We start from the raw sequence: 23,808 nt of genomic DNA, 5'->3' as shown, positions 1-23,808 counted from the left end.
GGCAGGCAAGACCACAGGTAAGATGCTAGCTCAGGACCCAAGAACTGGAAGTCAGACAAACAGGACCCAGCTGCAGGATCTAGAGCAAGCAAAAGCCACGAGCCTTGCCAGAATGTCCTTATATCCAATGCAGGCCACACATCCAAGGAAACTCCCTTTCGACTGATTGGCTGCTCATAGCAAATCCCGTCATGGGGGTGATCACAATATAATATGACTGCCAAACCACCGAGAATCATGGCCTCGCCAGGTTGACATACAATCTTAACCATCACGCATGTCCAGGAAGCCCAGTTGCTTCTGTGTTCAGGACCTCTTATTGGCTCATTGACAGTCAATGATTAGGCCCTCAGTACGTAATCAATAATTAATCACTGAATATGCATGACTGCTTACATTATGCCTCCTTGCATTCCTGAAGAAGGAGGACCTGGTGGCACAGTGGTTATGTGCTCAGTTGCTAACTGGAAGGTCAGTGGTTCGAACCCACCAGCTGTTCTCAGGAAGAAGATCTAGCAGTGTACTTCCATAAAGATTTATAGCCTTGGAAATCCTATGGAGAAGCTCTATTCTGTCCTACAAGGTCACTATGAATTGGTATTGACTGGACAGCAACAGCTCAGTAATACCTAGGATATTGGTCTTCAAGGATTCCAGTTCATTTTTGACAACCTTTGGTTTTCCTTGATTCATACTTCATAAATGGGAATGTTCCAGTAAGATGGTGGCTTGAACAAATATATCTGATTTAATCCTTCCTGAAACCCCACTAAAACCAAAATCCTCTAAAATATCAAGTAGTTTTTAAGTCATAAATCTACAAAAATATGGAGACGAGGAGCAGAGACAACAGTAACAAAATTTAGGAAGCTAGAAAACAGAATAGAGAACACTGACTTAGTAGTACTGACAAGGCCAAATTCTAGTGCTGCAAGAGGAAGAGCCAGAAGCCCACCTGACAACTCTGGAAGTGGCGATGAAGTACCATAGGGGTGGAAAATGAAAAACCCAAACTCATTGCTGTCGAGTTGATTTCTACTTATAGCAACCCTACATGACAGAGTAGAACTGCACCATAGGGTTTCCAAGGCTGTACATTTTTACAGAAGCAGACTGCCTCAACTTTCTCCCACAGAGAGGCTAAATGGCTTCAAACAGCCGATCACTGTGCTACCAGAGCTCCTACCACAGAGATGGGGGTAGGGGATAATCCCTTTTCTAATTTCACAGATTCCATGAAGGACCCCAGCTGTTTCTAAAACAATATAGAGTCATTTCCTCTATTTTAGCACACCTCCCAATAGAAGACAGCAGGTTTATCCTCTGAAGAGGATAAAGTAGACGATGTATCAGTCAAGGTTCAGACTGTGGAGAAGAGTGTCTATGAGTATCATGTGATAAGGTGTTTACTATAAGAATTAGACTTTACACAATCCAAGAAGTCTGTCCAACATCTAAGTGGGACAGCGGAGAAGAAGCTCATGAAAGGTCTATGAGAAGCTGTTGCTTCTTTGTAACTACTGCCCCAGTAGATCTTCACAGAGCCTCTAGTGTTGGGCCTGAGGTCCCTGTGGTCAACATGGTGAGCACTCAGGAAGAAAAACTGATTGTGGAGCTCCAAAGAGTGACAATAAATGGGAACCTACTGGCTCCTCAATGTGTGTCTGACTTATTTGATCACAACAAAAAGCTTACGTGAGTAATGAGTGGTGCTTTGGTTCTCTCTACTAAATCTTACCAAAGTTTCTCTTTTGGCCAATTTTAGCCTGGAACAATACAGGGAAAGGGATTCTGGAAAATGTATTTCCCATCTTAATCAATTTACCACAGACAGTCTCTGGAACGAGGCATTACAAAAACTATCCAAGGCAGATGTAGCTTATGAGAACAGGGGATTTAAGTAAATTAAAGCACACACATAAACTGATGACTCCCCAGCCTTCTTTTCCCACTTCTCTCACTCCCGGAATACCTTCAAATAGGCCTTACTCTCCAGACTAGAAATCGGAGGGTCCCCAAAGTAAGAACCACCTTAGTATTTTGACATCAGGTGTCCCCTAACAAATGACTTAGCCCAATGATTCTACAATGAAACTGCCAGCCAATAACAACATGCTCAGAGTTGGCAGTCAGCCTTGTGGTCCATGACATTCTCAAATATGAAGAGACAATCAAGGATGACTAGACATCTGAGGAGAGACTCTAACACAGAAGAGAGAGTCTAAAATAACAGACAGAAACCAAACAACTTGGGAAAGCTGAGACTGTGCGGTAAAAGGAAAACTTAAGTATACGTATCATTGATATTTTCAAAGAGTTAAGATATGGCATTCATCCAACAGCACTAGGATATTATTAAAAAGAATTATTCAGAGAACAAAAACAGATATCCTACAAAAATTTAAATGAGAAAAAAAATAAAATTCAATAGTTTGTAAGATAAAGTTGAAGAAAACTCAAAAGTGTAGTCCAGGAAGATGAATAATATAGAGGAAAAAAAAAAACAGTAAAATCATTTAAGAAAATTTTCCAAGTCTAACTATTGCTCTATTCAAACTTACAATAAAGCTCTACTAGGAAACTATAGAGATAGAAATTTGCACATTATCTTTGGGGATGTGAAGTGAGAAGAGACACAAATTCTCATCTTTCATAGTGGGAAGTCAGCTGTTGGGTTCAAATATTTAAAAAAAAATCAAGAATTAGCAGTGGTATTTAGAGATATGAAGGCATATACAAAAATAGCTGAATTAGTTGAAAGTGATTATGAAAAAGGGAGAAAAGACTGGAGATCACTATTTATCTTAACAAGCGTGGTAGAATTAGTAACTCTTTGAATTGAGTACATGCTTAACTTACAGAAAGTGAAATTTTAAAAAGTGAATAAGCAGTGAGGAAATAAAGCCAGTCAGACTTAGTAAATGTGACATAAATAGAAAAACGTACACGGAAGTCAATATACTGGCATAGGAGGTGGGGCGAAGAAGGGTGTGTGAGATACTGTGAGGTGACTGGTGGGTGGGTGACTCTTGGTAAGTGGTAGGAGAGCAACCAATAGAAATGAAGAGAATGAAGACACAGAAGAGATAAGTGATGGATTGATGGACTCACCAATTTTGAGGAAATCAAAGCACACATAAAAGCTTATCTTTGTGAAAGACGAGAGGCACAATATTCTAAACAAAGAAAAAGAAGAGCATATAAGGTAAACTTAAAAATCGGACATAGAGAAGTGGGTATTGCTAAAGAAAGACCTTCAGCAGCCATGCAAAAGGGCAAAGAAGCATGGTATTTCACAACCGAAAGCATAGTCTTTGAGGACTGTAATCACAAGGCTTATATGGTCATACGTGGTGGCAGAGAAATTTGGAAAGACGAGTTGAGATTAAAATATCAACAATGAGTAGGTCCTCATTTTCCACGATTGTCCACAGAAACAATACTTTCTCGCCTCGATATTTTAAAGCAGCAATATCATCTTAAAAGGAATAATTTCTCATACCTTTAAAAATTAATACAAGAGTTTATATGATCCATCTTCCTTCTGATGCTGTTTTTTTTGTTGTTGTTAATGTCCTTCAGCCCTAAGTCTCGGTCTTGGTTGAAAGTATCCACTCTTCAGTACAAGAATCGGAAAAAAATTACTCTTGACTCAGTTAGATGAGAGTTAACTGACCACACAGGAAACCTTTGGTTTTCTAATTAGGCAACTATATTCAATTCTGCTCACCTTCACTGTTCATCACAGTGGGGGAGTCATTTTGATCAATAGGCAACAACAGGAGAAAATTTTCAAATATATGTATTACCAAAACTATTTTATATACGGTGTATGCCTTAACAGAATTTCATAGACTATAGAAATATTTAAGATATCATTTCTGACATGCTAATTTTTTAAAAAATCTCCTTTAACAACCTTTTGCTCAAAAAAAAAAAGCTACTTATTCTTAAAAGAAAACCTTGTCTTACTCTTTAGAATAAATGCTCATGGACTATATACAGGATTAATACTAGCTGTGTATTTATTTGTACCTGAATGCAAAGGGAGCATGAATAATTTTATAAATGTGGCAGAATTCCCATAAACCACAGAAACCACATCAATCAAACAGCTAGAGCTCAGTGGGCTGTGCAAAAGGACAGTTCGTGTCAAGGAAGGTCAGAATGACCTTGCCAATTGCTGAGTCTGTAAATAAGTGATTACTGCATTCACAAAAGCAAAGAGACGCCACAGTTTGCCTAGGTTGAAGACAACCTTAGCATAGAAGAAAATCTGTTTCTTGTCTGCATGTGCATTGTCTCCTGATCCCAAAAAAAACCACACCCAGCACCATCTAGTCGATTCTAACTCATAGTGGCCCTATAGACGGAGTAGAACTGCCCCGTAGAGTTTCCAAGGAGTGCCTGGTGGATTCGAACTGCTGACCCTTTGGTTAGCAGCCGTAGCACTTAACCACTACACCACCAGGGTTTCCCTTGAAGTGCAAGCAAGAGGAAAAGTACCACCACTTGCTGAGTACCTACTATGCGCCTGGCACTTAATGGATAACGATGCAAATCCCCGTGTCTCATCAATACTAAAGAGAATGGGGATTGCTGCCAGGAAGGAATTAATCACAACCATTATAATTAGCATGTATGGCTGTGATGAGGATTAAATGCATGGTGGGCTTGGACCCACGCAAGAAGAGAGGCAGGAACACAGAGAAGGCCACACATCCAAGTCCCAGGGGCACAGTGCCTGCCCAGACTGACACTTAATCATAAATACAGAGAACACTCCCCACTCCCCCTCCAGGCTTGCAAGTGGCAAGTAACAAGTAACTTCCAAGAGACAGATTCTCTTGTGAGGTGCAGCAAAAAGGGAAAGGAAGCACCGAACACACTCAAATATACAATGCACATACACACCCGTGTACAAACACAAATAAATATACACATGTGCACACGTACACACGTACACATACACACAAATGCTCATGCGAACACCTCATATATTGTTTTTGAATGACTGAAAACAAAAACAGAGGAACCTTGAAAGTATCCACAGAAGATACAATACATAACACACAGAGAACCAAAGATTAGAATTACAGTGGATTTCTTCTTCAGAAATCATGTGAACTACAAGATGGAGGAACATCTTTAAAGTGCTGAAGAAAACGAAATCTGTCAAACCAGAATTCTATACCAAAAACATCATTTACAAAAATGATGAATTACTTTCTTCAGGAAGATGATAACTCCAGGAATTTATTGCCAGTAGACATAATCTAAGGAGCCCTGGTGATACAGTGGTTAACACTTGGTCAGCGGTTTCAACCCATCAGTCACTCTGAGGAAAAAGATGTGGCAGTCTGCTTTGGTAAAGATCACAGCCTTGGAAACCCTATGGGGTAGTTCTACCCTGTCCTATAGGATCGCTATGAGTTAGGGTCAACTGGAAGACAGTGGGTTTGATTTTTGCCCATAAAATGGTTGCCATCCAGTTGATTCCAACTCATAGCGATAGTATAGGTCAGAGTAGAACTTCCCCATAGGGTTTCTGAGGTTGCATGTCTTTACCAAAGTAGACTGCCACATCTTTCTCCCAAGGAGCAGCTGCTGAGCACTTAACCACTGAGCCTTTAAGGCTCCTTTAATGTATTGACAGAGGACTTGAAATCATAGGCTATTGGAGCTATAAGGAATTTAGAAATCATGTAGTTCAGTCATTTTCCAACCTTTCATGTTTGAAAGCAGACTGCCCTTCCTTTCAACAAAATTTTACCCAGAAGACCTGCAGGTTAAACAGATAAAAATAAGCTGCAGTGGCTGCAGTGACCCAACCAAAAACCCACTGCCATCGAGTCGATTCTGACTCATAGCCACCCTATAGGACAGAGTAGAACTGCCCTGTAGATTTTCCAAGGAGTGCCTGGTAGATTCAAACTGCAGACCTTTTTGTTAGCAGCCGTAGCACTTAACCACTACGCCACCAGGGTTTCCAGCTGCAATAAAGTGGGGTCTAAAACATAACTGCTCAGGTCCTTTTTCCAGTCTCTCTTCCTACCAACATGGCATTGGTGTGCCTGTGCAGAACCTAGAGCTTCTGAACAATAGGATGGGGGGAAGGGAACTTTCCTAAACCTTTCATTTTCTGGAGAGGGGATCGAAAGTCCGAGATTATACAGAAATTCAGTGATCGTACTAGAAAATGAGGGAACTCAGTCCAAAACAGAGACATTGCAATAGAACAGAAGACAGAAAAAATACTGACCGGTACCCCATCAAAACCCCAGGTAACTTGAGTCCAGGTCTCAGTGGTAGTTCTTTAGAAATGCTACAGCTTGTAAAATAAATTCTTCCCTTGCCTATCCAAGTTTATTTAGAAGATAAACTGCAGGACCCCTTGGTAAGATAGGAAGAGTGATGAATGGACAAGTAGTTAGCCACAGTCTACACCACTCCCTATTACCTTGCATTAGGGACATTTTACCAATTCGCATTTCTTGCCTACTCTTTATAGCTGGTCTTTTATAGGTGGTCAGAGGACAGTTGCTGGTTTAGTCCCTCTAGATCCCAGGTCCTTTATATGCATAAAAGGGTTAATAATCCCTGCCCCATCAAACTCAGAGGGCTGCTTCTAGATATTAGATAGGACAGCATTTTTTAATCTGTAAAATTTTAGAAAAGAATAGTTTGGATTATTAATTTTTTTAATGGCAAAATTCTGCCGTTTGACAATGCACCGTTTGCATCACTTTGCAGTGTGCTGAGCATGCTGAATAAATATTATGTCCTCATCTCGGGCTTTTAATTTTCAGCCTCCATGGTTGGTGGCTCCTTTTTCAAATGTTAATGATAAAATTAAGTGGTCAGAACTCTTGCCACACCATGTTATTCTTTGAAAGACTTCAGAGTTTCTCCTACCTTGAAAAATGCATTTTCAGTTTCTTAAAATCCTAGCCTGGCCAGCTCTTCCCCTACTCCTCCCATTACTCTGTGGGTATTCCTTGGAACTGTTTGATGCTTCCAGCCGCAGCCTGGCACTTTGCAGCAGAGACGTGCATGTCAGCCTCACTCCCCTTGGCTCTGCTCCAGCCAGTGAACCCTCTCCACCACCCCCTCCACTTCCTGGCAGCTGGAACTGGGACGCTGGAAGCCACGAGAAAACTGTGGCACCCAGCTGTTTGGTCTGCCACTAATGACAGTCCCCGCTGAATCCTGACTTAACAGCTGTACTTTTCCTTCCGATGAGTCCAAGTGGGAGAAAAGAAAAGGCCAATCTGACCTCTGCTGGACATTCCCCTGGTGTAGAATGCTCCTTTGGACTATTTCCCTGTTTAATAAGTGGAAGCTTACTGTAAGTGCCCAAGGATGCGAGTATCTTCAGGCCTGTTAATGTGACGCTGGAAATTTAGAAAATGCCTTTGCTACTCTGAGGAAGTCAAGGAGAATGGGAAGAAATTTTAGCTTGGTTGCTGCTACGTAGTAGTAAGCATATAATCTGAATGTTTGAAGGAAAAATGGAAGGCAACGTCAGCACTGGTTGCCTAGCAACATGGCGGTGGTGGGCAATATAATCCCGTGATAGGAGATTGATGGTGGCATTAACAGCCTCCTCCCCCGGCTCTCCCTCACCCCCGCACTCCTGCTTTTTTTCCCCATGGTAACTACTTGGAAACTACTAATACCAATACATTGGTTAGCATGACTGGAGACAAGTATATAGTGTGGCTGGCTGTGCTAAGACGGCTTGGTCCAACTCATCAAGGACTTCCCAGGCTAGGAGCAAGTAGCATTTAGGGAACGGCTGCCGAGGTTAAGTGCCCAGGGCAGAGCTGGCAGCAGGTGCTGGGAAGCACAGCTTTTTCTTCTTGCCTATCAGGCTCCGAGAGTCACCATCACCATCACCTTTGGGTTCACTTCCCTTAGAAGAGTACTAGCAACTGGTAGATAGCTGGGTTTCCTCTTCCCACCTTTTATTGCCTCCCATACTGTTTGTTCCCTTCTTTTTCTCTCACACTATGTGTTCTCTGGACACCTCCTTAATTTATCTCCACTCTTCCTTTTAGGTGGAGCCCTGGGAACGGGGTCGTTAAAGCGCTGGGCAGCTCACCCAAATGTTGACAGTCCGAACTCATCAAGGGAGCCGCAGGAGAAGCTGTGGCAATCTGCTTTTGGAAGATTACAGCCTTGGAAACTCCATGGGGCAGTTCAGCTCTGCACTATAAGGTCACTGTGAGTTGTAATCCACTCAGTAGCAGTGCGTTGGGTTTTTTTGTTTTTTCTTTTACTTCAACTAACTTTTCATTCCTTTTTTTTTTTTTGGTCAAGAAAATGTGTGTCTTCTTCCCAGGTACACCCTTCTCCATTCAATCTTCCTTCTTCTATTTTCTTTATGCGTGGACATCTTAGTTCTTGATTGTTTTTCCTTAGAGTTTATTTAATGAATGTATTTTTTCTACAAGCTTATAAAAATTTTTTTTTTTTTTTTTTTATATTTGCTTTCAGTGGCTCCAGTTTTTGCCTTTGTCTCCAACGTGGATGTTCACAAACGCCAAGTAGATTTGGAAATATAAAACACATTACCAACTGTTTCACAACAAAGAAATAATAGATTGCTGTAGCTGGTAAGCGTAAGCTTCAGAGACAGTGGCCCTGCTTGTAGCATTCTCTCGGCAGTCCTCATCTTTTCTGATAAGACTGCCTTACAGGAAGACAGAAATCAAAAGCTGCTTTTTCCCAAGTACTTTTGAAGTCAGCTAGTGCAGCTCCTGGGTAGGTGCCATTTTAACTCACTTCCGGATAAAAAGTCTGAGCCTCAAAATCAAATATTTCCTCACTATTCCCTCAGGCTCCCTTGTCAAACTATCTGACTGACCCAAAACACTGAGTGTGAACCCTAAAACGAAATCTTTTAACCACTGAAGGATCAGTGAACATTTTACCTGGTGCGTAGGTATAGTTTGGTGGATTTAAACAACTAACATAGCCAAGCCAGCTTGAATTCACTTTTTGCGTTGTGTGGCTGCAAAAGATTTATGAATGTGAATATTTATGGAGTAAATTATATTTCCTCATAGGGTTGCACTGTAACTATGGAAGCCTAATACAAAGGTGGAAGAGGATTACAGGCCAAATTTAAAATCGTAGCATGCAATTTAAGAAAGGACCTTGCTTTGGAAATTTGCAATCAATGTATATTTCTGTCATTGGAAAGCCCACAAAAAGCAATCACAGACCATCTGCATATTCTTTGGGTATTCCTTAAAAAATTTATAATAAAATCATTTTATTACTTACTTCTTCATCAAGAATTCCTTCTAACATCAGGAAACAAGGAAAGTTTAAATAGTAATTCATGGACATTCAATAGTTTGTCAAGTATACAATATGAATATTCTGTATTATTTATTTTCAGTGCACAGAATAAGCCATATTGGTAAAGTCAATCACCTGACGAACTTCAGAAGAAAGTTCTCACAAGGGATTATATTGTCAAGATGTCAGTACTACCAAAAGCAATCTATACAGTCAATACAATACTCAAACATTCCAACAGCCTTATTTGCAAATATGAAAAAGCCAATCCTCAAATTTATGTGGAAATACAAAGGGCCCCAAATAGCCAAAGCAATCTTGAAAATGAAGAACAGAGTAAGAGGACTACTCATACTTCCCAATCATAAAACATGTTATAAAGCTATAGTAATCAAAACAGTCTAGAACTGGTATAATGATACATATATATATTTTTTATAGACCAATCTAATAGAATTGAGATTCCAAAGACATGTGCTCATATTTATGATCAATTAATCTTCATCGAGAGTGCTAAATCCATCATATGGTTAAGGAATAATCTCTTTAATAATTTGTGCTGGGACAACTGAATTACCACATGTAAAATAATAAAGTTAGACCCATGTCTTATACCGTATACAAAAATTCCAACTGGATCAAAAATTCCCTTAGTTTTTAATCTATTGTCCTTTTTTTGTTTCAGGATCCCATTTGGTATTCAACATTACAATCAGTTGTCACGTGTCCCTTTACTACTTTTGACTATTAACAGGTTTTCAGACTTTCCTTGTTTTTGGTAACTTTGACAGTTTTGAGACATAATGTGGTCAGGTGTTTTGCAGAATTCCCTCAGATGGGATTTGTCTGATGTTCTTCTCATAATTTGACTGGTGTTGTGGGATTTTGGTAGCTTTGGTGGTGCATCGGTTAAGAGCTTGCCTTCTAACCAAAAGATCAGCAGTACTAATCCACCAGCTGCTCCTTAGAAACCCTATGGGTCCCTATGAGCCCAAATTGACTCTACAGGAACGGGTTGGATTTTGTGGGGGGGTTTTAAATAGGATTCTGAGAGAATGACCACTGAAGTAAAGTAACATTTACATCACAAAATATCAAGGGTATGTTTATGGGTTGTTTTGTATCCTCCAAAAAGATAAGTTAAAGTTCTAACTGTGGTTACCTGTGAACGTGACCTTATTTGAAAGTAGTGTTTTTGCATATACAATCAGTTTAGTTAAGAAGAGGTCATACAGGAGTAAAGTGGGCACTAATCGAATAAAAACATTGTCGTCATAAAAAGATAAGAGACAGCGAAAGGCAGAAGGGGAATTGCCTGTGCTTACAATGGAATGACCCTGGAGAAGAGCATCGTGCTTGGTAAAGTAGAGGGTTGGCGAAAAAGAGGAAGATCCTCAATAAGATGGATTAACATAGTGGCTACAACAATGGGCTCAAGCACAACAATGCTTGTAAGGATGGTGCAGGACTGGGCACTGTTTCATTCTGTTGTACACCGGGTTGCTAAGAATCAGAACCAACTTGACAGCACTAACAACAACAGCACAGGCTGCCAGAAGAACAAATCTGTCTTGGAAGAAGCACAGACAGAACACTCCTTGAAAGGGAGGATGGCGAGACTTCGTTTCACATATGTTCAACATATCAGAACAGACCAGTCCCTAGAGAAGGAAATCATGCTTAGTAAAGTAGAGGGTCAGCGAAAAAAGAGAAAGATCCTCAAGGAGATGGATTGACAACCTATGGCTACAACAAAGGGCTCAAACATTGCAACAATTGTGAAGATGGCTCAGGACCGGGCAGCATTTCATTCTGTTGTACATAGACTCTCTAAGAGTTGGAACTGAATGGAGGGCACCTAACAACGACATTCTCATGAATGACTTTCTACACTCCCTATTCGGTTCCGAAATTCTGTTCCAAATGTGTTTGTTCCTTTACCTTTACCATGCTATCTCGATTACTATAGCTTTTTAGTAAGTTTTGAAATTGGGTAGTATGAATCCTCCTATTTTATTCTTCTTTAGTATTGTGTTGGCTACTATGGGTCTTTTGTCTTTTGGTATAAACTTTAGAATAAGATTGCAAATTTGTTGAAAATAGTTTGCTGAGATTTTGATCGATACTGTGTAGAATCTATAGATCAAGATGGGAAAAATTGATATTTTTTCAATTTAAAGTTCCAATTTATGAATGCAGAATATTTGCTTAATTTCTTTTATCAGAGTGTTGTACTTTTTGAATATATATCCTATACATGACTTTTAGTTTTGTACCTAAGTATTTAATTTATGTTGGTGCACCTGTAAATATTTTTATTTCAAACTCCAATTTTTCATTGGTGGTAAATAAGAAAGCAATTGACTTTTTTTTAATGTTAACCTTGTGTCTTGTGGCCTTGCCATACTTGCTTATTAGTTCCAGAAGGTTTTTATTTGTTTGGTTAGTTGGTTAGATTGTTTTTGTTTGTTTGTTCATTTTGTAGATTCTTGGGGTTTTCTACATAAACAATCATTTCTTCTCTAAATGAAGACAGTTGTATTTCTTCTTTCCCAATCTTTATATCCTTTATTTCTTTTTGTTCTCTTATACCATTAGTGGAAACCCTGGTGGCGTAGTGGTTAAGTGCTACAGCTGCTAACCAAGAGGTCAGCAGTTTGAATCTGCCAGGCGCTCCTCGGAAACTCTATAGGGCAGTTCTACTCTGTCCTATAGGGTCACTATGAGTCGGAATTGACTCGATGGCAATGGGTACTGGGTTTATACCATTAGTTAGGACTTCTAATATGATGTTTAATAGGAGTGATGACAGTGGATATCTTTGTCCTGCTGAATATCTTTAGGGGGAAAATGTCCAATATCACATCAATAAGAATGATGTTCACCATATGATTTATTGTAGATATTATTTTATCAACTTAAAAAAATTTTCCCCTATTTCTATTTTGCTTATAGCTTTTATCATGAATTGACATTGAATATTGTCAAGTGCTTTTTCTGCATCTATTGATTTAAAGAGGTAATTTTTTTCTATCGATATAATAGATTGCATCGATTGATTTTCAAATGTGAACCCAGTCTTGCATACCTAGAATATATCCCAGTTGGTCCTGGTTTATAATTCTTTTTGTACGTTGTTGAATTCAATCTGTGAACATTTAGTTGATGATGTTTGTTTCTGTATTCATGAGAGATACTGTTCTGGAGTTTTCTTTTCTTGTAATGTTTCTACCTGATTTTGGTATTAGGGTAATGCTGGCCTCACAGAATTAGTTGGGAAGTGCTCCTTCTGTTTATATTGTCTGGAAGAGGTTGCGAGGAATTGGTATCATATCTTCCTTAAATGTTTGGTAGAATTAACTAGTGAAGCCATTTGGGCCTGGTGCTTTCTTTTTTGGAAAGTTGTTAGTCATTCAATTTCTTTATTATAGCCTATTCAGATAATATATTTTTCCTTGTATAGATTTTGGCAGTTTGAGTTTTTCAAGAAATTGATCCATTTCATGTAAGTTTACAAATGTGTGGACATGTAATTGTTCACATTATTCCTTAATTATTTTTTTGATTTCTATAGAATTGAGTAATGAGCACCTCTCTTTAAATTCGATTTTTAAGTCATTTCTGGTTTTCCTTTTTTTATCCCCCCTTGGTTAGCCTGTCTATAGGTTTATCAGTTTTACTGACTTGGTCAAAGAACCAGCATTGTTTTTTCTTTATTGTTTTCTCTTTTTAATTTCACTGATTTCTGCTATTTCTTTTGTTCTGCTTGTTTTAGCTTTAAATTTCTCTTCTTTCCCGATTTTCCTGCAGTACAAGATTATTAATTTAAGATCTTTTTTTATTTATCCAATACTTTAAAAACCCTCTGAACACTGCTTTTGCTGCATGCATCCCAAAGATTTTGATAAGTTATATTTTCATTTTCACCTAGTTTGAAATATTTCAAAATTATTTTAGGAACTTCTCTGACCCATCTGTTACTTAAAAATGTTTAATTTCCAAATATTTTGGAATTTTTCAGCTATCTTTGTTATTGATTTCTAGTTTAATTCACTGTGACCTGAGAAGATATGCTTCTTCTAAATTTGTTAATGTGTGTTTTATCACCCGGAATATGGTCTATCTTGGTGAACGTTCCATGTGAGCTATAGAAGAATATGTATTGTGCTGTTATTAGATGGAGTATTCTATAAGTGTCAATTATATCACGTTGCTTGATTTTGCTCTTCAGATCAATTATATTCTTATTGTTGGGTTTCTAGGAGTTGGAATCAACTCGACGGCAGTGGGTTTGGTTTTTTGGGGTTTTATCTAGCAATTATTAAAAGGGCAGTGTTAAACTCTCTGCCTGTAATAGTAGATTGGTCTATTTCTTCTGTCAGTTCTATTGGTTTGCCTCAAGTATTTTGACACTGTTGTTAGAAGGATAAAGGTTTAGAATTGTTATGACTTCTTGAATAATTGACCTTTTTTTATTTTGTAATGCTCCTCTTTAACTCTGATCATTTTCCATATTCCTAAGTCTGATACATCTGAAATTAATATGGTGGTATCAAGCTTTCTTTTGCTTAGTGTCAGCATGGTGTATCTTTATTCCTTGACTTTTAACTTGTTTGAATCTTTTTTTAAGGTAGGTATTTTGTAGACAACATACAGCTGAATCTTCTTTTTCTTTTTATCTTCTCTAACAATCTCTTTTAGTTGATGTTTATCCCATTTGTATTTAAAGTTATTATTAGTATAACCAAAAAACCCAAACCAAACCCATTGCCATCGAGTCGATTCCAACTCATAGTGACCCTATAGGACAGAGTAGAACTGACCCATAGAGTTTCCAAGGAGCGCCTGGTGGATTTGAACTGCCAACTTCTTGGTTAACAGCTGTAGTAATTAACCACTATGCTGAATTAATATCCACCATCTTTGTAAGTGATTTCTATTTGTTGCATTTGTTCTTTGTTTCTTTTTTACCCCCTGCTTTTCTGCCTTCACTGGCTTCAATTGAGCATTTTATGTGATTCTGTTTTATCTTCTTAGTATATGGATTATACTTATTCTTTTGAATTTCTTATTGGTTGTCTTAGAGTTTACAATATGTTTCTAACTCATATAAGTCCACAGTCACATAATGCTATACAAATTTGCATGTAGTGTTGGTACCTAATAACAAAGCATTCCTAATTCCTCTCTCTCATCCCTTGTGATATTGCTGTCATTCATTTCACTGGTCTATATGCTATAATCACCCAATACATTGTTACTATTACTACTATAAACAAATAATTATCTTTTAGATACATTAAGAATAACAAAAGATTGTATTTTACCTTCATTTATTCCTCTCTGGTGCTCTCCCTTTTTTTATGTAGATACATGTTTCTGACATGTATCATTTTCATCTCCCTGAAGAACTTCTTTTGCCATTTCTTGCATGTCCAGTAGTAACAAATCCTCCCAGTTTTTGTTTGGTGGAGAAAGTCTTTATTTCTCCTTCACTTTTAAAGGATAATCTCACTAGATGTAGAATTCTAGTTTGATGTTTTGCTTTCTTCTTTTAAACCAAGAAAACCAAACTCATTACTGTCAAGTCGATTCCGACCCATAGTGACCCTATAGGACACAGTAGAACTGCTCCATAGGGTTTCCAAGGATCACCAAGTGGATTCAAACCACCGACCTCTTGGTTAGCAGCCACAGCTCTTAACCACTATTCCACCAGGGTTTCCAAATTTATCATATAGAATCAATAAAATCCCAATCGAAATCTCAGTAGATTTATTTTTTTTTTTTAGAAATTGGCAAGCTGGCTACAAGATTTATTTAAAAAACCAAATAAAACCCAGTGCCGTCGAATCGATTCCGACTCATAGCGACCCTATAGGACAGAGTAGAACTACCCTGTAGAGTTTCCAAGGAGCGCCTGGCAGATCTGAACTGCCAGCCCTTTGGTTAACAGCCATAGCACTTAACCGCTACGCCTCCAGGGACTCCACAAGATTTATTAGGAAATAAAAATATTCTTGTGTGGTCAAAATAATTTTTCAAAGAAAAGAGTTGGGAAATTTGCGCCGCTTCATTACAAGACTCACTATAAAGCTATAGCCATCGAGCCTGTGCAGTATTGGAAAGAAAGACTTAAATACTAATGAACAGAGAGTTCACATATATGGTGAAAAGAAACTACACAAATGTCCAAGAATCACGCAAAAACATGTTCAATATTGTTAGACATTAGGGAAATATGAATCAAAACCTCAGTGTGATAGCACTACATAAATGGTTAAAATAAGGTGACTAACAATATAAAATGTTGGCAAGGATGTGGAGCAACTGGAACTCAGATACATAATCTTATAGCCACTCTGGCAATTATTTGGAAGTTTCTAGTAAATTATAAACTTACTATAAAACCAAGCAATTCCACATCTAGGTATTTAATCAAGAGAAATGGAATCAAATGTCCATGTGGAGGCTTGAATTAAAATATGTAAAGTAGTTTTATTCACAATAGCCAAAACTTGCAAAGATATCATTCATCAACAAATAAATGGATAAAAAAAAATAGTACATCTATACTCGGTAATAAATAAAAAGGAATAAGCTATTGATATGCAGAACAACATGGATAGATCTCAAAACCATTACACTAAGAAGCCAACTCCATACTGTATGATTCCATTCATGTGACAATCTAGAAAAGGTAAAGTTATAAGGTTGTCAACAGCTAAAGGTTGGGGAGGAGATTGCCTGAAAAGAGGCAAGAAGAAACATATGGGGATGTTGGAGATGTTCTATCGGAATCACCATTGTGGTGGTAGTTACACTACTGTGTACATTTATCAAAACTCATCATGCTATGCACCGAAATGGGAAAAATTTATTGTTTGTAAAGTATACCTAAATATAAATGATTTTAAAGTTATAAAATGATAATTTCAGATTTCTAATCTCACTTTTTAGCAAAGATGCATGGTGTGCCAGAAAGAATCGTTCATAACCAGAGGGGAGGGAAAAGAGAATATGGTAAAAAGAAAGAAGGAAATTAACATATGAACCCCACCCCCACAAAAAAAATAAACAAAAAACAGTTGCTAAAGAGTCAATTCCAACTCATAATAACCCCATGTGTTTCAAATTAGAGCTCTGTTGTATAGGATTTTTAATAGCTGTGATCTTTCAGAAGTAAGAAGTAGGCTTTCCTTCCCAGGTGTCTACTGGGTAGATTCACACTGCTAACCTTTCGGTTAATAACTAGACACTTAACCTTTTATACCACTCAGAGAGTCCTAACATACATGAAAGCCCTACTATCTATAAGATATCGTGAGATTTTTCATATACATTTTCTCATTAATCTCTCAAAATATTTTTATGAATAAGAAATAATAACTTTTGGATTAATTTACATAAAGTCATTGCATTTTTTTCCATAATGTCAAGTCAGGAGTTTAAAGTCAAATCTAGGCTGTTTTAAAGCTTGTGTAACAGCTCACCCTGTTTCTCTTAACTTATAGAAGAGACTTTGAAGCCCAGCTCTAACCCTTACCCTCTGCACAAATTTTCACATGTTGCATAATCTCCCTGGGCATATCTTAAAAAAAAAAAAAATCATCTGTAATTTGAGGACAAAGTTTACTAAACTTGAAAGATCGTTATAAGGAGCAAATAAACAATGTATGTGGTAGTGCTTTATAACTGTGAGGTATTAAACACAATTCCTATGGTTGCTATTTTTAATTTTCTCACTATTTTGAATTATTAGAATTTAAACTCTGAATCTCATTATTCTCTAAATCAATAAGTGCCCAGGTCATTGACTGTATCAGAGAATACTGTAGAGATTTAACATTTTGACTTGGTCAGAGAACAACCCTTTCATATTAAACAAGCTCTATTTAGCAACTCTAAGTTTAGTCATGTAATCAAAATGCAAGGCCACTGGGGAAAAAAAAAATAAAAGATTAGGAAGGTCAAATACCTCCCCACACGAAACCATAGAACAAGAAAGGACCTAAAAAAAATTAAGCTGTCCAGAGGCACGCGACTCCATTGCATAATAGTCCATTTCTAATAGCAATGCCTAGAGAAATTTGTCAGTACCATGTATTTCCCTTGCGCCATATTTTATTTACCTGAATCAAAGGATAAAGCCTGGATATATTTATCACCGTGAAGTTCATCTGGGTACAAACTTCAACGGATCTCGGGGGGGGGGGGGGGGGGCGGGGAATAAAGCCTCACTGCAAAAATTTTTGTCATTTCATTATTAAGCATTTGCCTGTCATTGATTTTGCATGGAAAATGTTAGATCTCTATAGCTGCTATGATAAACAAATTTTAGAATATATAGGCAATGCTGGTTGGATGTTAGTCAGCTGTAAACAGAAACAAAGAACAAAAGGTAGATTTGTGACTGCTTATTTAGCTGTGTGTTTTTTGCCTAAGGAGTTTTACTATCTTGACACACATGCATGTGCGGACTACTTATGTGCATAGAAAAATGTACAAGTATGCAGTGCATATCTGTTTGAGATCAGATTTTGGCCTAGTGTATTACTTGCTCTAGCACCACAAGACAGAGATGATGTCCCTGTGTTCAAGATAATGAGCCTAATGTGTAGAGAAATGTCTACTTGCTTAAGATTGCAGTTATTAAGAGAGGGATTTAAAACTTGAACCCAGGGCATTTATACCCAAATCCATGACTCTTCCAAACACATCTCACTAACAGCTTTGTGCTAAGAAACAGCTCAACAAAGTTCTGGAAAAATATCCAGCTCTTTAACAACATTACTGAGTTAGCAAGACTTCCTAAGGGAAGATCAAATTAACTTTGGAATCTCCTGAGAGCAAACTCATTTGGCGGTCTAAGGCCATGGCTGAACAGAAAAGCAGACAACATGGTATACTTACCATAACAATGTTAAAACCAAGAGATCATATTTATTTTGCTATGTTAACATTTGCAAATGTATTCTATGATATTCATTGTATATACTTCTTTCTCACCCTCATGAAGCTGTTAGAGAAAGATATTGCCCTTATATCCAGCCATAGTAGAACCCGTTGCAGTTGAGTTGATTTTGACTCATAGCTACCCTTTAGTAGAGCTCAGGCTTAATTATGTATATTTTCATTTAAAATGTTTAAACAGTATACCATAGTCCTTTCCTTATGCAATACCTTTGTCACTATTCCTTGAATAATAAGAAGCAAAACAGTTTTTTTTTAATGTAACTTACTTTGTTCTATCTCCTCCATCCCTCCCTAAAGAACCCTCAAAGTAGAATTAGTTAGAACATGGTTTTCTTGGGAATCTCTAATCTTGATTAAAAAAAAATGTCTGTGGAACTGCTGAGGCATGGCGTGCTTGTCTTTATCTTGCTCCATGTGCAGTACCAGAACTATTTGAATAATTACAAGAATATCTCCCCGTTTATGAAGAGGACCAGGAGACAGACATAAAAAAAAAGTGGGCTATATGATCAGCATCTGTAACTAAGTGAAGTCTCTTTCACATCTCTTCTCTCTGGCTTGAATGCTGGACTTTCAGACAGTGGAATAATGAAAAGTTCAATCAAAACCTTCATTTTTTATAATTTTTATGTTTTCAACCCTGGTGGTGCTGTGGTTGAGAGCTATGGCTAATAACTAAAACGTCAGCAGTTTGAACCCACCAGCCACTCCTTGGAAACCCTACGGGGTAGTTCTACTCTGTTCTATAGGGGCACTATGACTCGGAATAGACTCGACAGCACTTGACAACAACAACATGCTGAAAAATGTACCAACAATTTGGAAAAAATGCAAACACAGCCCGTACAAAAAATTAAGTTGCCTTCACACGTATTCCAAGAATTGAATTTTAAGTCCAATCAAGTATTCTGGTTACTTGACAGGAATCGTATACATGAGAGCTAGGTGGCCATCTTTAAAACAAAAGTACATTTCATTATGATTTTGAACTTATTTTTCATTCTTTTTGTCCATTAGAACCTCCTTTAAGGCCTCTCAGTGCCACAACATTAATATCCAAAGCATTGGTCATTGCTCTGTAAGAGGGCAAAAATAAACATCAAAATATGTATTTATACCTAAAAGATTGTTTATGACATAAAATTTAAGTCTTGCTACATGGCATCTAGTTATCGTAATTCGTAAACCCATTTTTTTCCAAAGATCATGGTGAAATGCTAAAAAAAAAGATCGAGATGAATTACTTTTAATTTCCTTTAACAGAGTACTTTCAGAAGTCCTGGGGAGGCAGGGCACTTTGGCAGAGAGGCTGCCAATTCAGAGATAACAGCTTCTTGAGAGCATGACTCTTATCTTATTTATCTCTTTATTCCCCAAATTGCCTATCACGAGGCTTTGTACAAAGTAAATGGCCAGTAAGTGTTAAGTTGGTAGTGTTAGTCTTTTAAGGAGCTAGGATTTTTAATGTAAATATGAGTTATTGAAGTGTTGAGTAAGCCTGGTATTGGGTTTTTGGTTGTTACGGAATAAAAGTCCATTTAGATTGCATTTCCTTAGGTAACTCCAATCGGTTCATTCCCATATACTGAAATCCCTACAGCAGCTGGGCTTCTTTTGTGTATCAAATATTTAGTAGATTCAGAACTTCATCTATGGTACTTACTGAAGGTATTTAGTGTGTTGCTTTAACGCCCTCCATGACCAGAGCAAAGCTAACTCTTGGGCGCCATTACCAAAATATCAACACAGAGAAAAAACCACACAGAGAAAGCAGATTAGAATCTGTCATCCTCTAAGTCAGTCTCCCTGATCAAAGCAGGTGCCTTTGCTGTCTACCTGTAACAAACAGTAATCCTTCATGAGCAAGGAAACTGAGGATATCCAAGTGGCTTTCTAAAATGAGTATTTTGGGGGCCTCAAGAGGACATAAATTCCACAATAAACTCCTGCAAAGTAAGGAGGAAAAGTGACTAAATTTCTCCAGCTGAAGACAATGGATGCGCAAAGCTAGCTGAGAAAAAGCCTGACCGTTATCCGCAAGGCCTTTAGGGCAAATCGCATTTTCTCAGACACCTGTCAGAAAAGCACCAAATGTCTCTCAAGTCAGTGATTCTGTAGGAATCATCCTTCTTGGGCCTCTTGACATTTCTCTCCTGGCCAGGACCTCAGAGTGCAAAAGCTTTTGAAAAGGAAGAAAAGGAAAACGAATCAACTGCCAGGATAAATTAGGAGAGTTTGGGGGAAACATGGAGTGATTGCCTCATTTTTTATTTATAAACTTCTCTCCTTTATGAACATGATGTGAAAATTTTGGGGAAAAAAATGTAGTTCTTAACCAGCTAGGGAAGCTCTTATTTTAATCAGTGACCATACTGACAGATGCTGGTGTTCTCTGTCCTCATCTAAAGGAACAATTTGGAACATCAGTGGGAGAAGCCCTAACTCAATGATGTCCTGAATGATTACTGACCATCAGGCATACCAGCTGTGCTAAACAACCTTTTCTTTTGCTGGGACCATTTATTTCCTCCAGGTCACTGCCTCCTGCAGTTTAAGAGAATATATATTGTGCTTCCAAGGATAAAATAGAAGGGAAAAAAATCTAAAGATACACAGACTTTCAAATATCACTCCTTTAAGGGCAATAAAAAAATCTATTAGAAAATGTCAACTCTATTAACATAGTCACATTTGAATCATCACAGGAATGTAAATAAAGCAGAAAGGAGTGTTACCATGTGAAACCTGTTTTTAACACCTGGCTTGGAAAACAGAATGAAGTTGGAAAAGAATAAAATAAGCACAAGAACTCAGTAAACAACAGAAGATAGGAGCAAACATTGATACTAACATCTTCCACTTATTTTTGTATCAATTTAGAGTTTGATCTACATAACATTTGTATGACACTGTCATGGTTGGATGCTATAAGGTCCTTCTTTCTGATAATGGAATTTATAACGCATAGAAATGGAGTGAGGAACCCTTCCCCAATCATAAATATCCCTGGCTAACTTCATTCGTTAGTGATTGATTCTTAAATTCTCTAATTTCACTTAGAAGATATAATTTAAGAATATTTACACTTATAGTATTCACCTGACACTCTGAGAGCATTGAAGGTGAACCCAACACGATCCTGCCAGCAGCCATGAAGGAGATGAAACAGGTGTCATGTCAAACGTAAGAGCCACACCCATTTAGATTTTATGAATCAAATGTGGAGGAAGCCTCAAAACAGGCAGGAGGGTGTCACCTCCAGTTTCTGGAGGATGGCAGCAGAGGGAAAATCAGAAAAGATTACATTTACTCTGTGCTTTTGGAAGATGAGTCTGCATATATGTGAAGATGGGTCTTTGGCTTGAAAAAAACAAAACATAGACAGTGGGGGAAGTGACGATACGAGATTTTTGCATTCAGCGTGTACAACATCCAGCTGTGAGGGGCAGAAAAGAAAGGGATCAGGGCACAAGCTTTGGAAACTTGATTCTGCCTCTTCTGAGGTGTGTGAGTCTTAGCGAGTCACTTTGCCATTCTAAATTTGTTTCATCATCTGTAAAAGCCTCAGAGGATGGTTGTTAGAATTTTATTCATCTAAAGCATTTAGCACCTGGAACATGATCAACGCACAGCAAGTGTGAGTTCTTGTAATTATTTAAAAATGATGAAGTGAATGATGTCAAAATACCTCCCAGAAAAAAATAAACTTATAAAAGCAGAAACTTATTAGAAGTTTGGTTAATATGAAAAACCTCTGGCTTGATCTTGGCTCTGACAGATTTTCTCCTTGGTCAGCTCACTGATGAATCTCTAACTAACTTCAATTGAGTTACCAAGAAGAAAGAGGAGGAGGTAAGCTTCAAGTACACAGAACTTTTGCTGGTGTATACACAGACTCACGTTTGCTGGAATCAGGAATTACCCACAATCCTTTATAAATCCAGAGATTCATGTGATACTAAGACTGCAGAGTTGCACATCCCCAGTATAATTATTGGTGGTCTCTCCCTGTTTCTCTCACCTACTTCCAACATCCTTAAGATCTAGTCAGGTGGCAACAACAAAAAGGTTTTCAGTGCTATACAAAGCCAAAAACGTGTTGCCACGGAGATGATTCCAACTCACTGCAACCCTACAGGACAGACTAGAACTGCCCCACAGAGTTTGCAAGGAGTGGCTAGTAGATTTGAACCCGACATTTTGGTTAGCAGCCAAATGCTTAACCACTGCACCACCAGGGCTCCTTTATTGCTATAGGTTACAATAATTCTATGATTTTTGTCTTCCTATTTAGAAAGAACGGTAGTAAAACCTAGACATCTCCTTCTTGTCTCCCTAGGGCTATGAAGATTAATGAAATAATTTGAAGCATGCAGCCCATTTGTTTTCAGCTCCAGGGTTCATTTTTTGAAAGATGCGTACATGTCTTTGACAGTTTCTCTGTTCACTTTCTACTGCTCCCGCTGGGAACAGTGCCAAATCAAACCAGACTCCACGCTATGCCCACGGAGGGGCCTTTCGTTCCTGCCTCTGAGAACTTCCTCACGCCAGTTCTGTTTTCTAGAACGTCCTATTGCAGTCTTTGGAAATCTCAGCCCAAATGAATGCAGACTGAATGATTAGTATTTGATAATTATGTAAAGGAGTTTTACAAAGTATAACACTAACACAAACATTAGATATTATTATGTTATTAGGTGCCGTCGAGTCGGTTCTGACTACTAGTGACCCTATGCACAACAGGATAAAACACTGCCCGGTCCTGCGCCGTCCTTACAATCGTTGTTGCAGCCACTGTGTCAATCCACCTTGTTGAGGGTCTTCCTCCTTTCCGCCGACCCTGTACTCTGCCAAGCATGATGTCCTTCTCCAGGGACTGATCCCTCCTGACAACATGTCCAAAGTATGTAAGACGCAGCCTCGCCATCCTTGCCTCTAAGGAGCATTCTGGTTGTACTTCTTCTAAGACAGATTTGTTAGCATATGTATCTTTATTCCTAACATTGCTCAGAATAATGCTTCCCGTATAGTAGGATTTTACAATGTATATTGATTTGAATTTAATTGACTTTTATCTCCATGGTGGCATAAGCTTCATTATATTTCCCTGATAACAGTATAGAATAAAGCTCTTAAGTTAAAAAGATATCTGGCCCTAGAGATGACTACAATTATCTAATAGGATGAAAGGTGTTTTTCTGGAATATATTAGTTAATTTCCTTTTAAGTTGTGTATAAATTGCTGGAGTCAGGAAATCCTAGATTAAATTTCTGGCATTTTTCTTTAGTTCCCCAAATCACTCTTTCACCTCTAAAGGCTCTATTGAATTTCTTTGCTGGGTCACGGGTTTTGGAAACAGGAGTTTGCTAGTTACTTGTAAAAAGTCACTTATGTAGCCAACTGGGGAACAGATGACATGGATGTGAGTCCCAGCTCAGCCAACTATATAGATGCTGGGTTTTGGAGAACCATCTTCAGGAAGGATTGCCTGACCATTTCTGACCCTCTTTTTCCCCTTTAGT

This window comes from Loxodonta africana, chromosome 1 (genome assembly GCF_030014295.1).
Source record: "Loxodonta africana isolate mLoxAfr1 chromosome 1, mLoxAfr1.hap2, whole genome shotgun sequence".
Classification (NCBI taxonomy): Eukaryota; Metazoa; Chordata; class Mammalia; order Proboscidea; family Elephantidae; genus Loxodonta; species Loxodonta africana.
Note: the sequence above shows the minus strand (reverse complement) of the source record.